This window comes from Pezoporus flaviventris, unplaced genomic scaffold (assembly GCF_033815535.1).
Source record: "Pezoporus flaviventris isolate CSIRO_AGI_PZ_B2104156 unplaced genomic scaffold, CSIRO_AGI_Pfla_v1 ptg000023l, whole genome shotgun sequence".
Taxonomy (NCBI): domain Eukaryota; kingdom Metazoa; phylum Chordata; class Aves; order Psittaciformes; family Psittacidae; genus Pezoporus; species Pezoporus flaviventris.
This window is the reverse complement of record NW_026892571.1, coordinates 6,393,938-6,407,291: the sequence shown is the minus strand read 5'-3', so window position 1 is coordinate 6,407,291 and position 13,354 is coordinate 6,393,938.

Below are 13,354 nucleotides of genomic sequence, written 5' to 3'. Positions count from 1 at the left end.
GATCTCCAAACTGATCCCACAAGCCACAGACATTTGCAAGTGATGTTTTACATCCCTGTCTTTGGAAATTCATGAGGTTGAGCAACCAAATGCCCAGCTTTTGCCACCTCCCCGCAAGTGTGTCACCCTCCAGTGTATTTTCTTGGCATTTTTTAACCCCTACTACTATGGCTCAACTGACACCCAGTAAATTACTCCCTCTCCTCTCCATTACTCCTGCCCATCCTCAGCCCAGGAGGTGAGATAAATGCACACCCACATCTGCACCTCTTGCTAGTCCCCAGGTTTGCATGTTCAGGATAGACCTCTTCCAAAAGGGATTTCAGGCTTTATGCAGCACCCAGCCCATGCCCCAGCACCCAACACTCCCCAAGCATCTTCTTTTGCTTAGCGGAAGGAAATCCTGCACTGACAAGAGCTCAGTTTCGATCTTTCTTCTTTATCAACATACTGATAAAAAAGACAATAAGAAGGGCCTTGCCTCTGGGGAGAGGGCACTGGCTTAAACCTAATTCAACCACACTACTATCCCTTCTTCAAAGGGCATGCTTGGTTAGAATCGTCCATCTAATAGATGAGATCTCCTTTGAAGATCTCCCACAGGGACAGGGTGTCATTAAAAATGCAAGGTCTTTGCCCTACCACCACTTATTTTTACAACTCATCCTCTGCTTACACTCCTACACAGTTCATGAGCATTAGCTCCTGGTTTCTGTAGTCGGGTAATGCACTGGGCATGAGGGCTGCTTTGGAGATGTACTTCAACAGAATGCTCTCTATATACCCCCCTTATACAGTCCAGCTCTCTCAGAGATCCAGAGGCAAATCTGGCTTTCAGGGACCTGCCAGCCAGCTTGAGATTTGCTTCTGCAACAGTGGGAAAGCTGCCATGTGGTGCAGTTGGCTGCAAAATGCTTCAGGCCATGCTAGGCAAGCACATAGTGCTTCTGGGCACCAGCACAAAGAGGACTTTTTTGTGCTCTTCCTATTGCTGAATAGACTCTTTGGATGGAAACATTACTTGAAGCTCTGTAATGACTTGAAAGCGTACACCAGAGATACAGAATGAGTGCTGAGGTAGAGAGGAAAGAGGCCAGAGAGGAGGGGCTGGTGCTCAGCTCTATTCTGGTCTGCCATGAAGTCAAGTGAAGTCAGTGAAGCCTCCATGAAACCCCCAGGAAACCTTAGTGGGGACACAGCACTCTGCATGTGGTCAGGTTAGGCTGGGTAGAGTCATGGATACAGAGGGTCAGTATCAGCAGGGCAGAGCTACAATCCATGGGGACCAGTGTGATCCTGCACCCTTGGAGGGTTCTGTATCCAGCCCAAAGTCTGTGGCACTCAGTGGCTAATTACTGTCTCCAAAGGTGCTAGGACTTTGTTTTCTTCTCTTCTCACTTGAAGCTGATGCTGGAATGAGCACACCTTGATTTAGCCAAGGCTGGGCCAAGATCCATCCTGGTTTCTTTTCCAATTGCCTCAGCATCTTAAATATCTCCCTGGCCTGACCCTGCAGAGCAGCCTCCTGCTCTTGGCTGGACCCCCTCCTCCTGTTTTCTTTTTGATCTCAGTAGATGTTTTGTACAAATAAATATCCTTTAGGTTTTCTCATACTGATTTAGCCTCTGCCACACTGCCAGCTGCTCTGCATCATTGTCATGTGTTGATTTTCTCTGCTCCTTTGCACCTTTTCTCCTTTTTACTGCTCTGAAAACCTCAGTTGCCAGCTCCTCCACAGAGATCAGATGAAAAAAAGAGGCCTGGGCTAAGTGAAGCTTTTGCCTCCCCACTTTGCCTGTAATGTGTTTTTAATCTAAGTGGTGGAAATGTCACTGAATCTGTTTGCAGCGTTCTCTTGAGCGGAATTAATGCTTCTTGTTAGTGATAATATGACTTAATCAGCTTAATTATGGTGAGACATAAGTAGACACCTTTGTGTATTGAATAACTTATAACCTACTGGACCAAAAAGCAGGAATGAAGGCTTGGAAAATAAATTAAATATGACCCTTAGTGCAGTCTGCACTTTGACTAACGATTCATCTCCCATGAAATTCAATGATTTGCAAACCTCACATTTGAATAAGTGATACATTTCTTGCATGTTTTAAACAATAGCAGTGACTTTGATTTCAGCATTTGGAATTCCAAGTGTTTCTCCGATGCCGGCAAGCAGGGAAAACAAGTTCATGGTAAACGGATTGAAAAATAAAGCATTTGTGCAGTCAGCTATCAGAAAGACATCCAGAGGATCTGCAGGCATTGGTGATATTTATTGCAATTCATTGCTAGGAATATCTACAACAACAGGTGAAAAAATACACTGGATGAAATGAAGAGAGAGCAAAGATTTCCAGAAGGGTCACTAATGTCATCACATCAAATCTGCTCATTTCAGTAATGTCTACAACAGAAAATCCCATTAAATAGCTCCAGAAATGTCTTATCATACATTTTGCCTGCACAGAAAACAAATCTTTCAAAGGAAAGAGAAGCAGGAAAAGCAAGAAAATGATTATGAGCATTAGCAGGGTTTCTGATAGGCCAGGATGCAGAGACTCTGTGATAGCAGGCTGCATGAAATACAAAAATTGGGGTTAAATTGCTATGTGAACCCAGAGAAAGAATGAGCTGTCTGAATTCGTTCTGTTCTATCGCAATGAGTCACTGAATTTCTGTGTCCAAATCTTCCCCTAAAAAGCACTGGAGTTCATTGTGGTGCACACAATAAAGCAGAGCTCTACACAGGGATTTTTTTGCAGCCCAAGTCTATCTGAAATGCAGAGGTGCATTGACTCCAGCATCATACAGAAGCCTGGTTAGTTTGATGAGTTGCCTCTGAAGTCCATGTCCATATTCCTTGGTATTTTAACTAACAGAATGGGGGGTGTCTGTGTGTGTGTGCGTGTTCATAGTTCATACTGCCAGTAGTGAGGGCTGAAGGCTTATTTTTAATGCCAAAGAGCTGCTGCTCTTTTACACCCGGTTTATCACTGCTCTTGCTCTGCAGTTGTTCAGTCTGTATTGACTAAATCTCCAAATCTCCTCTCCCAGTACAGATGGAGCATATTCACACAGGTATCTAAATGTGAGGGGTTTGACCAGGGGCTGAATCCCACCTGTAGGATCCCTCTTGTCCCCAGTTTTCTCCTTGATTTTCCTTTAATACCATTTACCAGATGTGTAGATAAAGCCCTGTGTGCCCAGCACATGTCTGTCAGTGGCTTCTTATCAGAGACCAGAGGAACAGATTTGCTATTTGTTTTGAATCAACCCTGGAAGACCGAACTTCAGGCATGTAATCCTGAAAATCCTGAGATCCATTCCTAAAACTAAAGTGTATTTTTTTCTGTTGCCATGAAATGCAATGTTATAGTCAGTTTGCTTACCTAAACCATCTTTTCTTACTCTTCCCCCCCCCCCCCCCCCCCGAAAAATAGTCTGGTAATAAAAGGATATCTACAGCTGGGGTAGAATCCTTTTCCCATGTTAGCCAAGAGCCCTCCTGGTTGGCTGTGCCACATAACATGAGCCGTTTGATTCCCTCAATGCCTATCTGATGGTGTTTACCATGATGGTCACATTCCTCTCATATCTGAACAGTTTTCAACATGCCACTCCTGCTGCTGTGGGGTCCATCCTCATGCCCTCTTTTCTGGCTCTCTTTTAGCTCAAGTTTTATATCTGCTATAGTTTCCTAGTGAGGTTGGATTAAATCTGACCCTGCTCGGAGCACAAGATTGACCCAATCACTTTGAGGTGTCTCTTTCAGCCTCAGTCATTATGTGAATCCATGAAGATCCCATACTGCAACCTTCAAATACTGGTGCAGTTGTGCCCCCTTCATGTTGCCCACACGATGCACACCAGCAGGACAAAACCACCCTATCTGCTATGCTTGTGCCTACTAAGCCACCTTGTGTGCAGCCTTGTGGTATCTGAAACCCAGGGTGGATTTATGCAGGGTACCACAGCTGACCAGCAAGACACTTCCAATCTTACAAGGGAGAGGTTAGGAGATCATTTCTGGTCCTCCTGTCATGGAGATCAGCAGGGGCAAGTTACAGGCTGCTTTAATGTTATACCTTCTTAAAAAAAAGATAACAAAATAAACTAGAAGCTTGGATCTGAGCTGCAGGGACAAACCTCAGCACAGAGTTTGGGAACACAATGGGGACCTTCAGGTCTTCCCCCAAACACTGTCTGCTGAAGGAATGAGGAAGGAAGACCACTCAGGGAGCCACTTGTGAAAAGGTTGATGGTGTTGGCATGGAGAATTTCCTTCACAAAGGACCTCTATATGCAAATAGGAAATGGAGATGGAGAAATGGGAAATGAGCCAAGCAAAAAAATCATGGCTGCTTTTTGCTGCCTGCAGGTAAAATTCAAGTGAAAAGCAAGGGGGGGGGGGGGGGGGGGGCGGTGGCGAAGAAGAGGAAAATGAAACAGCCTCCTCTCTGCATAGAATGCATTGCTGAAGAAGCTCTGAATCTTGCAAGGCAGAACAATTGTCTGTTCAGAGGTGCCTTCCCCAGGGACTTTGCCTGGCATAGTTTCATTCATTTATCCCTGACTCCTGACATCTGCATAACACGCTCACAGAGAGAGTTATTAGTTTAATTTTCTTGTGAATTACAACAGAGGCAAGGAGAATTAGAAAATACTTTTTTATTATTATTATTATTATCAGTCGTTTCTGTTTTCCAGTTGAGAGATTGTAAATGAAGCCATTCATCCTGCTAACATCAGTAGGGACCCAAACCCAAGCCTTTCTGGGGTAATTGGTTTCTGATGAGCAATCACTTGTAAAACCAATAGCAAAGGCAAGAAGTGAAATATAAATTCTCCCTTTACATGCTGAGCTTTTCATTAGGATTGTGTGTCTGGTTTCTTTCTGGGATTTAGTGGAAAAGCCAAGAAGTGGTAAACAAGGCAGTGGACTAAGCCTGACAAGGAGTTTGTATTAGCATGAAACTGGGAGAAGAGCATTGCCCAATGCCCTTGGGAAGAAATAAAACCGTTCCAGAATTCCTCAAGCTACAGCTTTCTAGGGAGCCATTTGGCCAAACTAAGGCTTTGGGCAGGAACCAGAAGCAGCAAATCTTCTCACAAGCATGTGTTTTCATATGGGGCAGCCCAAGTGTGCTTCTGTCGAGCAGAAACCAATATGTTGAGGAAAGAAACAGAAAACTAAGAGCCCAGGGGCAGTTGGTCTATGCTGCAAGTCTAACTGATGGAAATCTGCAATCCCTTGTATCCTGCAGCTGGCAAACTGTAGTGGACCATGTTATCTGGATTTGTGCAAGGGCTGAGACTGTGAGTCAGGCTCCAGTTCTCTTTTTATTTCCCCAGTTCCAAACGAGGAGGCTGCTCATCTGCACCAGCTTTTGTTTCCCTGATGAACGTCACAGTGCTTAAGGCTTGATTTATTTATTTATTTTGGAGGCAAATTAAGTATCAATGTAGATGCAGCTCTCAGTGTTTTCTAGGCTGGGGCTATGGGGCTGCCATTCATTGGCTTAACTGGATTGCTTGCTGTTTTATGGGAGGGGTTTTTTTCCAGTTAATCTTTTGGCACGCATGCAGCTGGTTGTTGCCTTGAAGATGAGTAGAGAACAGCAGGCTTGACAAAGACAGAACATTTTTAAGCTCATGTACACAGAAAAGCCTCCAAAACAAGAATGATGCAGACATATCTCTAACAAAACAAACCAAGCAAAACTCTTCAAACAAATCCACTTTTTCAGCTTCCAAATGACGAAATCTGATCCCTAGGAAACCAATGTGGAGTAAAATCACTGTTTGGACTCAGTCCTGAGCAACCTGCTTTGAGCAGAGGGGAATGGACCAGATGCTGTCCAGAGATATGTTCCAAACACAACGATTCTGTGATCACAGCTTTTTCCTTTCCTTAACCCCCCGAAATAAGAACCTGTTGCTGTGGCCACAGAAAGAAAGGAGACAATTAGGACATTTCAATATTTGCATTATATTTGCTTACAACATACAGCTCAGAGCAATATCCTGCACACTTATCAAGCAAACCAGTTTCTGTTTCTCTCATTTGGAGCCAAGCTTTCCAGGAGCCTCATAAAGCCTGATGCACCCTTCACTAACCCCACACACAGCCAGGCTCTGCTGACTGCCCTGGCTTTTTGGCCTCCTACCTCAAATATGAGGCAACCTTGCAATTTTGGTACTGCTTGAGCAGATGCAAGTGTCTTTCCATGACAATGCACAGGATCATTCACTGAAGCTTAAACATTGGAAGTTAGGAGGATACAAGGCATTGAGAAGTGAAGAGGTTTTAGTTAACTGTGGTGTGACCTAGGAGAGGTGGAAGAGGACCAGCTGGTCCCAGCAGTTTTCCAAACTGCCCAAGCCTCTGGAATCATTGATGATGGTTAAGCCCCTTCTGCCTGCAATGTGAGCAGAGGTTTCCACTGGATTTGTACCTTAGAGAGAATTTGTGTCTTCCTGTCAGACTTTGCAAGGACAAACTGACCCTGCACCCTCACCACTACCGGTACCTCATTTCTAAAACCTGTCAGGCAGAAGCAGAGCCTGCAGGTAATGAACTTTCTTTCCTACTTTGAACAGCTGTCCCATGAGCCCTGGGTCCCCACCTCTTTTGGTCTTCCCCAAGCATTCCCCCGTGCCCTTGCTCTGCAGAGAGCTGCAGTCTCCAGCTGAGTTCTGTTCTGCATGTATCTCTGGCTGACCTTGCAGAACACGTTCCCATTTTGTCTTTACATATGTGTCTGCTCCTGGTGATGAACAGTGCAGCTGAGCCTTTCATTCTCAAGAGTGGAAAAAGGGGGGAAAATGCAGGAAGTGAATCCTTCTGACTTTTGGTCACTTGATTGGTTGGTTTGTTTATTACCAGGTTTTACTTTGCAACTTTGTTCTTTTGCATGTGCCTTGTATTTCCCTTTTTTCAAGTTTATTAATGAGGGGGTTGGGACTGAAGAATAGCAGCAGCTCACACATTGCACATGCCTTTAAAATGTGGGTGCTATTTATAAAGATTTACTCACTGTGGCAACAATTTGTCAGAGGCGCAAAGTGGTGATTGAAGAAGATTTATCAACCCAGAAAGCAATTTTGTTGCTGTGCGGGTTTTGCTTATTCTCTGCTTTATTCTGTGACCTGGCCTAGGAAACTCATTGGGGATGTTACGTGCTTGGGAGGTCTGTAAAAGAGAGAAGCAGATGGCATTCCAGACCTGCACAGCTGGTGTGCAGCAAAGGAAAGTGAAAGAAAAAGCACTATGGTGGGAAATTTGTCTGATTTCACAGCCTATATATAAGAATTTCTGCCATGGGATAATATTTGTAGTTGTTAAAGAAAGAAGGAAGAAAAATGAGCAGAACACTGAAAATTGGATATAATAACCGCTATCGGAGCAGGAATCCTGTATCACTGTTGGAATTTCCCTCAGTTCTCTTTCTGGTGGACATTTAAGGGAATCTGTTGTATTAGGGATAGGAAAGAAAATTGCAATGGAAGGAGGGTGCAAGGTATTCTAGTTTCCACCTGAAACTGCAAAGAGTTTGGTCTCTGACAGCCCACAGTCCCCCTTTACATCATGTTCACTGGCCATCTTAAGACAACATCCCCCACTTTTACATCCTCGTTTTCCTTTCTGAGGCATCATTTTATGCAGTTTTCCCTCTTGCTGCAGAGCAAGGAGGAAGGAATTCTTTCTCTTACAGCTGCATCATTCTCTCACTTTATTTACAGAGGCTGAAATGAAGAAAACTCACCCCTGTGCTAAATCTGTTGGGCACGGGGAGCGTGGTGGAGTCATGGAAGTGGAATTCTATTGCAAATGTCAGGAGTTATGAAAAATGTAACAGACTTTAATATTCTCCTGCTGTTATTGCTGAGAGCATCTCTCACCTGCATTCACAGAAAGTGAAGTGCCTTTTACCAAGCCCAGAGGCCACTGAGCAGAAAAGATTGCCAAGATTCCTACTTGTATTTTAACACTGCACTACGGATTGCATGTTAATAAAGGCATGTTCCCTCTAAACTCTCATCAAACAGAATGGTTTGGGTTAGAAGGGACCTCTGGAGATCATCTAGTCCAACTCCCCTGCCGAGGCAGGGCCGCACAAAGCAGGTTACACAGGAACACATCCAGGTGGCTTAAGTTTAATTAAATTAGCAATTAACTTTCAGCTTCAAGACTTCATTTAAACCCTCAACCAGAAGGGCTGTACCTTCTATCATGCCTCCTTAAACTTCAGCCCCAGTGTCCTGCTACTTATACTTTATGAGTGACTTCTATATTCCAGATTATAACTACAGCCCCAGCCTTCTGTGATACCTAGCTGGTACTGAGCCAGCCGCCTGGATGCTGCTCTGAAGATGTAAAACATTAACGATGCATTTCTCTGTAGCTCACTTTCCCGTGGGGTTGTGTTTCAAGGTAAGTGGTTTGCATAAGATCCCTCAGAGACCTGTGTTTAGTTTATTCAGTGGTATAAACAACCTGCTGCTTTTGTGCCTCTCCCTACAGAGCAAGGAAAAGCCCATTTTATACATTAAAATTGAACGTAGAGTTGCTGAAAGGTCTGTGATGGCTTTTTCTGGAGCTCAGAGCATCCCCTCGTTCTGAGTGAGGTTTTACAGCGCATAAGCAATTTCTCCCCATACACCCCCCCTTCCTCTCTTAAGACCCTGGGTTCGGTGGGGGATATGGGGTTACCAGTCCCCAGCTCTATCTTGCTGCCCATATTGCTCAAGGCTCAGAGAGCTCCTGTCGAGGGCACTATCGGTTTTCTTCAGAGGGTTTTTTCCATTTCACCTCGATACAGCGATCCCTACGGTTCAGAAAACAGCTCTGGGAGGGGGAACCTGGCTCTCCGCGACCCAATTAGCATAATCCCTGGAAATAAAGGGCTTAAATGCCGGCTCCTGATGTTTTACCAGGAGTCACGGCATGTTGCTCTCTGCCAGGCACCGGCGAAGCCGGCTGCTAACGGACCCCTCGGCTTCCAGCCCCAGCGCGGAGAGGAGCACTGGAGGGCCTCGACGGCTCGTCCGTGCTGTGCCAGCGGGGAGCTCTGGCGGTGGCTCTGCCCGGACATGGGGGTTGGAGGGGACCAAACCAAGGCTGAACCAGATCTAGTTCAGTCCCAGACACTCATAGGCAGGATCGGGGCTTGGGGAAACGGAGACGAATTTCACCCTTTCCCTCCTTGTCGTGAGGTCGGTTCTGGTAAGGCACAAAGAACGGTGGAAGATAAATGAACATCTCCCCCACGCCGGGATTTGAGCAATCAGGAAATACAGTCTGAGCTGGAAAGTGCCCGAGCATCTGTTGGGTTATTAATAAATTGTATGCAATCTGTCCGGGATGAACGTCGGGACGGAGAGGAGCCATCTGCTCCCGAGGGTAGCTTTAATGGTGCCTGGGGAATAAACTTAGTGGATGAAAGGCAGCGGGATCGGCCGGGCGGGCTCCCGGTGCGCTGGTCTGGGCACAGATTTCACAGGGTGGGATAACACGGGGGCTTCCCCACCTCCGGAAAAAGGCCCCGCACGCAGAGAACGGGGACTCAGGCCGAACGTGGGCATCATCTCTCCGGCCTCACAGGCTATCGGAGAACTCGTGCTCTCTTTCGAGATCGCTTCCAGAAATCAAAGGATGCTGGGCTAGGGACAGCTCCGCTCCCAGGGGCTACCTTGCGTCCCCAGACCGGAGAAACGCAAGGACACATTTATTCCCGCCCGCCTTTCCTCTCATTCAGTGCTAATTACTGCTCATAAACTATTTTCCGCTTTTTATCCTCTAACGGTGCTAACTGGGGAATGCTGAGGCGTGGAGGGGTTATCACAGGAGGGCAGGGTGATTCAGTCAAAATGCTTATTGCAGGCGGGCATCTCCGCCTTACCGCAGGGCTGGGAAGCTGTGTCAGCGGACACGCTTCCCTTAGGAAGAACCCAGAACGGGGTCCCCGAAACACGTCAGAGAAACCCATACACCGCACTCGGAGGAACTCCAGCCTAAATCCAGGCCAGCTGAGCATAAAACCTACAGGGACAGGTAAGAGCGGCAGAAAGGGAAGGAGCGCAGCTGGAGCTGTGCAGATGGGCCTGCGGGCGGGCAAACCCCGCCGCTCCCCCTTCGAGGGGGATAAGTGGGAACTCAACGCGGCCCCGCACCGGCCGCCCAGGCAGAGCGGCGCAGGCGCTCCCGCTCCGCTGTCACCCGGCGGCGGAGCAAAGGCTGCCGGGACTTTCCGGCGACGGGAGGAAGCGGCGCGGGGCTCCGCCTGCTCCGCGGGGGTGATTGGGCTGGAGAACGGGCCCCGCGCTCTCCTTGGGCGCCCGTGCTGGGTTGGCAGCGGCTTGGAAGTCTGTGGGGGGTGGTGGGGTGGACATTCCTCTTTGATGAATTACTTTAAATGCCCTTTCCGGGCTCGCCGGGCCCTCCCCAGGCTCGCAGGCAGGCGCGGAGCTTGTCGGAGAGAGCTGGGCAGCTCGGGGCCGTCAGCAGCCGAGTGCTCGGCACCGGGCGTCGCCGGAGGAGGGAGGCTTCAGCTCTACCAGGGCCCTGAAAACGGTGGAGAAGGATGGGTTTGGTGTCTGTTACCCTCTCTCTGACCCTGTCCCCCTTACATTCGGTGTTGAAGGTGATGGTGCAGACGGGAGGCAGAACCCCGCGGGGGTGAGTGCGCCAGGTCACCCCCTTCCCCGGCTCTCTTACGGGCTGTCCCTCGCTCAGTGTTTAGGGCACTCTTAGTGTTTAGGGTAGGAGATGCTATAAGAGCTTTTGATCTAAAAAGGGCTTTGAAATCAGACCTCGGCTGCTTTCGTGCCGCGCTCTAACAGCTCGACGGCGTTAAAGAGGCGTCAAGGACCCGCTTTCCAAGAGGACAGATCCGACAGTGTTTTCTCGGGGCTCGCCAGCCCTTCGGGAGGGGATGGGCTCTTCTTTCCGTTTCAGGATGGTAAGGCTGGAAGCGTCCTGTGTCACGGGAAGTATTCTGCGGAGCTGCTGCTTTTCTCCCTCTTGCCGAGTCTCCATTTCTTGTCTCGAAGAGTAACAAATCCTGCTTTGAGTTCAGCGGGGGGTGAATTAGAGCTTTCTAAATATCCCTGGTGAAGTCCGTCTGTCTTCCCCCTTTTAACGGACAAGAGACGAACCTTTCGGCTGGTGATTGCCATGGGGCTGTACTTGCTTTTCTAAGAATCCAGCGTTTACTCCGTGAGCTCTGAAGTGATCTCAGGATGCCGAAACTCACCGTGGTTACTTTTTGCAACAGTTTAAACTAGGATTTCATCCATTCCTTTCTAATGAAAGAGGCTCAGAGTAACGTCTGAGCACTCGATGGGCTTTTGGGGGTGTAAAGGTGAGTAGCTTTTAGTAATTTTTCTGTATTTTCTTGATGTGGATCACCAGTCCTCACATCTTGCTGCTTAGTCAAAGGCACGGGGCATGCTGCGTATGGACTAAAGTTGGAGTAGCTAAACTAAGCTTTCCACCAAATCGAGTGCTTTTACAGGATCGTCTCAGCTTCTTCTGATGACCTTTGTGGCTTCTCGTTATAGCTGCAGCTGGTGTAAAAGGCAAGTTAGTTGTAGATCTGTAGTAGTAGCACAATGCTATAATGCTTAAGGATTTGACAGTGCCACCCATTACCCTGCTGCTGCTCAGGTAGTAGCTGGATTTCAACAGAAGGTGAAAATCTGGCATGGACTGGATGTGAGTGAACAAGAAACAGGTCTTCCAATGTATGCTTTTGTAACTCTTCCAGCAGTTATTCTGGATTCTTTACCTTTCTTTGCATATAGAAATACTTTTATCAATTGCTAAGCTCAGATCTCTGGTGTCATGGGATCATTTATTCAAGCTTCTGCTTTGTGGATATAGAAAGATGCAGACAAGTGTTCAGACCACAGGAGAAGGGACACTATGTCCTATACCCTCGATGTCAGTGTTTGTCATCTCATTAAAAGCTTTTCTACTGATTTATAAGCCTCCTACTACATTTTACAACGAGCTTAACTTGGACCTTAGCACAGCTCTTAAGATACTTGAAAATAAAGTAGGGCTTTTCTTGCCGACATCAGAATTACATTTTCATCCCTATGAATACGGCATAAAATATTGCTCAAAAAAAAAAAAATCTACTTATTCCAGGTAAGTGGATTAGCTCAGCAAGCAGGTAAGTAGGGAAAGCAAACAAGCACGAAACAAACAACAAACTGAACACCACCACCCCCAAAACAGCAACAACCTAACAAACCCTCACCGAAACAAACAAAACCCCACTGAAAGAAACGAACAACAAAACCACAGATCCCAAAACCTATCCTGCTTAAACGCCTCTGGTCCTGGACTCCAATGGAATTAAACTGTTGGGAAACTCGGCGGTTGGGAATGTGTCTCCAGATTAAGCTGTCAAAAATAATGGCTTGTAGAATCTTGTTCGTCAGTTCTCTGTTGTCAAAAAGATCAACTCTGTTGCCTGCTCCTGGAAGAAAATATAGGTTGTTCTGCTTGGTAGGTTGCATTTGTCTCTGTTGCCTGTGGTGTAGTAATGGCAGACTGCAGAAAATCCGTGTGAAGACCTGAACAGTGGAAGAGAAGGACAAAACCTGTATGGACGTTATGAATGTGATAACGATGTTCTAATGGGCTTCATAAACCTGTGTCCTCGGCGACAGCAGCAGTGTCTGCTAGAGGTCCCTCTTGCCGTTTACCGTGGGCTGCTTTGCTCGAGAGCGGTGCTGGAGGGAGAGACCGCTCTTCATCTTGAAAGGCTGAACTTCCACAAGGATTTTGGGATATGAAACGTGATCTGTCTGTCTTCGTCTGGGAGAAAACCCTGTCACTGTTCGGGATAGGAAAATTCAGGTGAGTTACAAGGTAGGAAAAGTTTATCTCTGTGTTTTGATGGCATAGACCGTACAAAATTGGCATCAAGGATGCATCTATAATCAAGACATCGCTGCTGTCCATGAAAAGCCTGACTCCCTTCAGCAGCAGGTAAGCACTGTTTTCTACATGAACCAGCATCACTGTGAAGATCAGTCGGGCAGGAATACAAAAAGGTCGGTAGGCATGTTTGTGTTTCATAATGTTTTGAACTGTGGTCCGTGTACATGAGCTGCAAAGGTAATGGCAGAACTCACCCTTGGTCAAGCTGTGGGGAGTGCAGCAGCTCGGCTGTCTGCGGGAGCCCAGAGAGCTCATGGTGAATGTGAACAAGGGCAGATATTGCCCTCGTTCAAGCTTCAAATGGTGGTTAGAAATCCTCCCACAGCCACGCAACTGGGTTTGCCTGGATGGGGGAGTTGACAATATTTTTCTGTCAGTTATCTTTATTTCTGGGACATG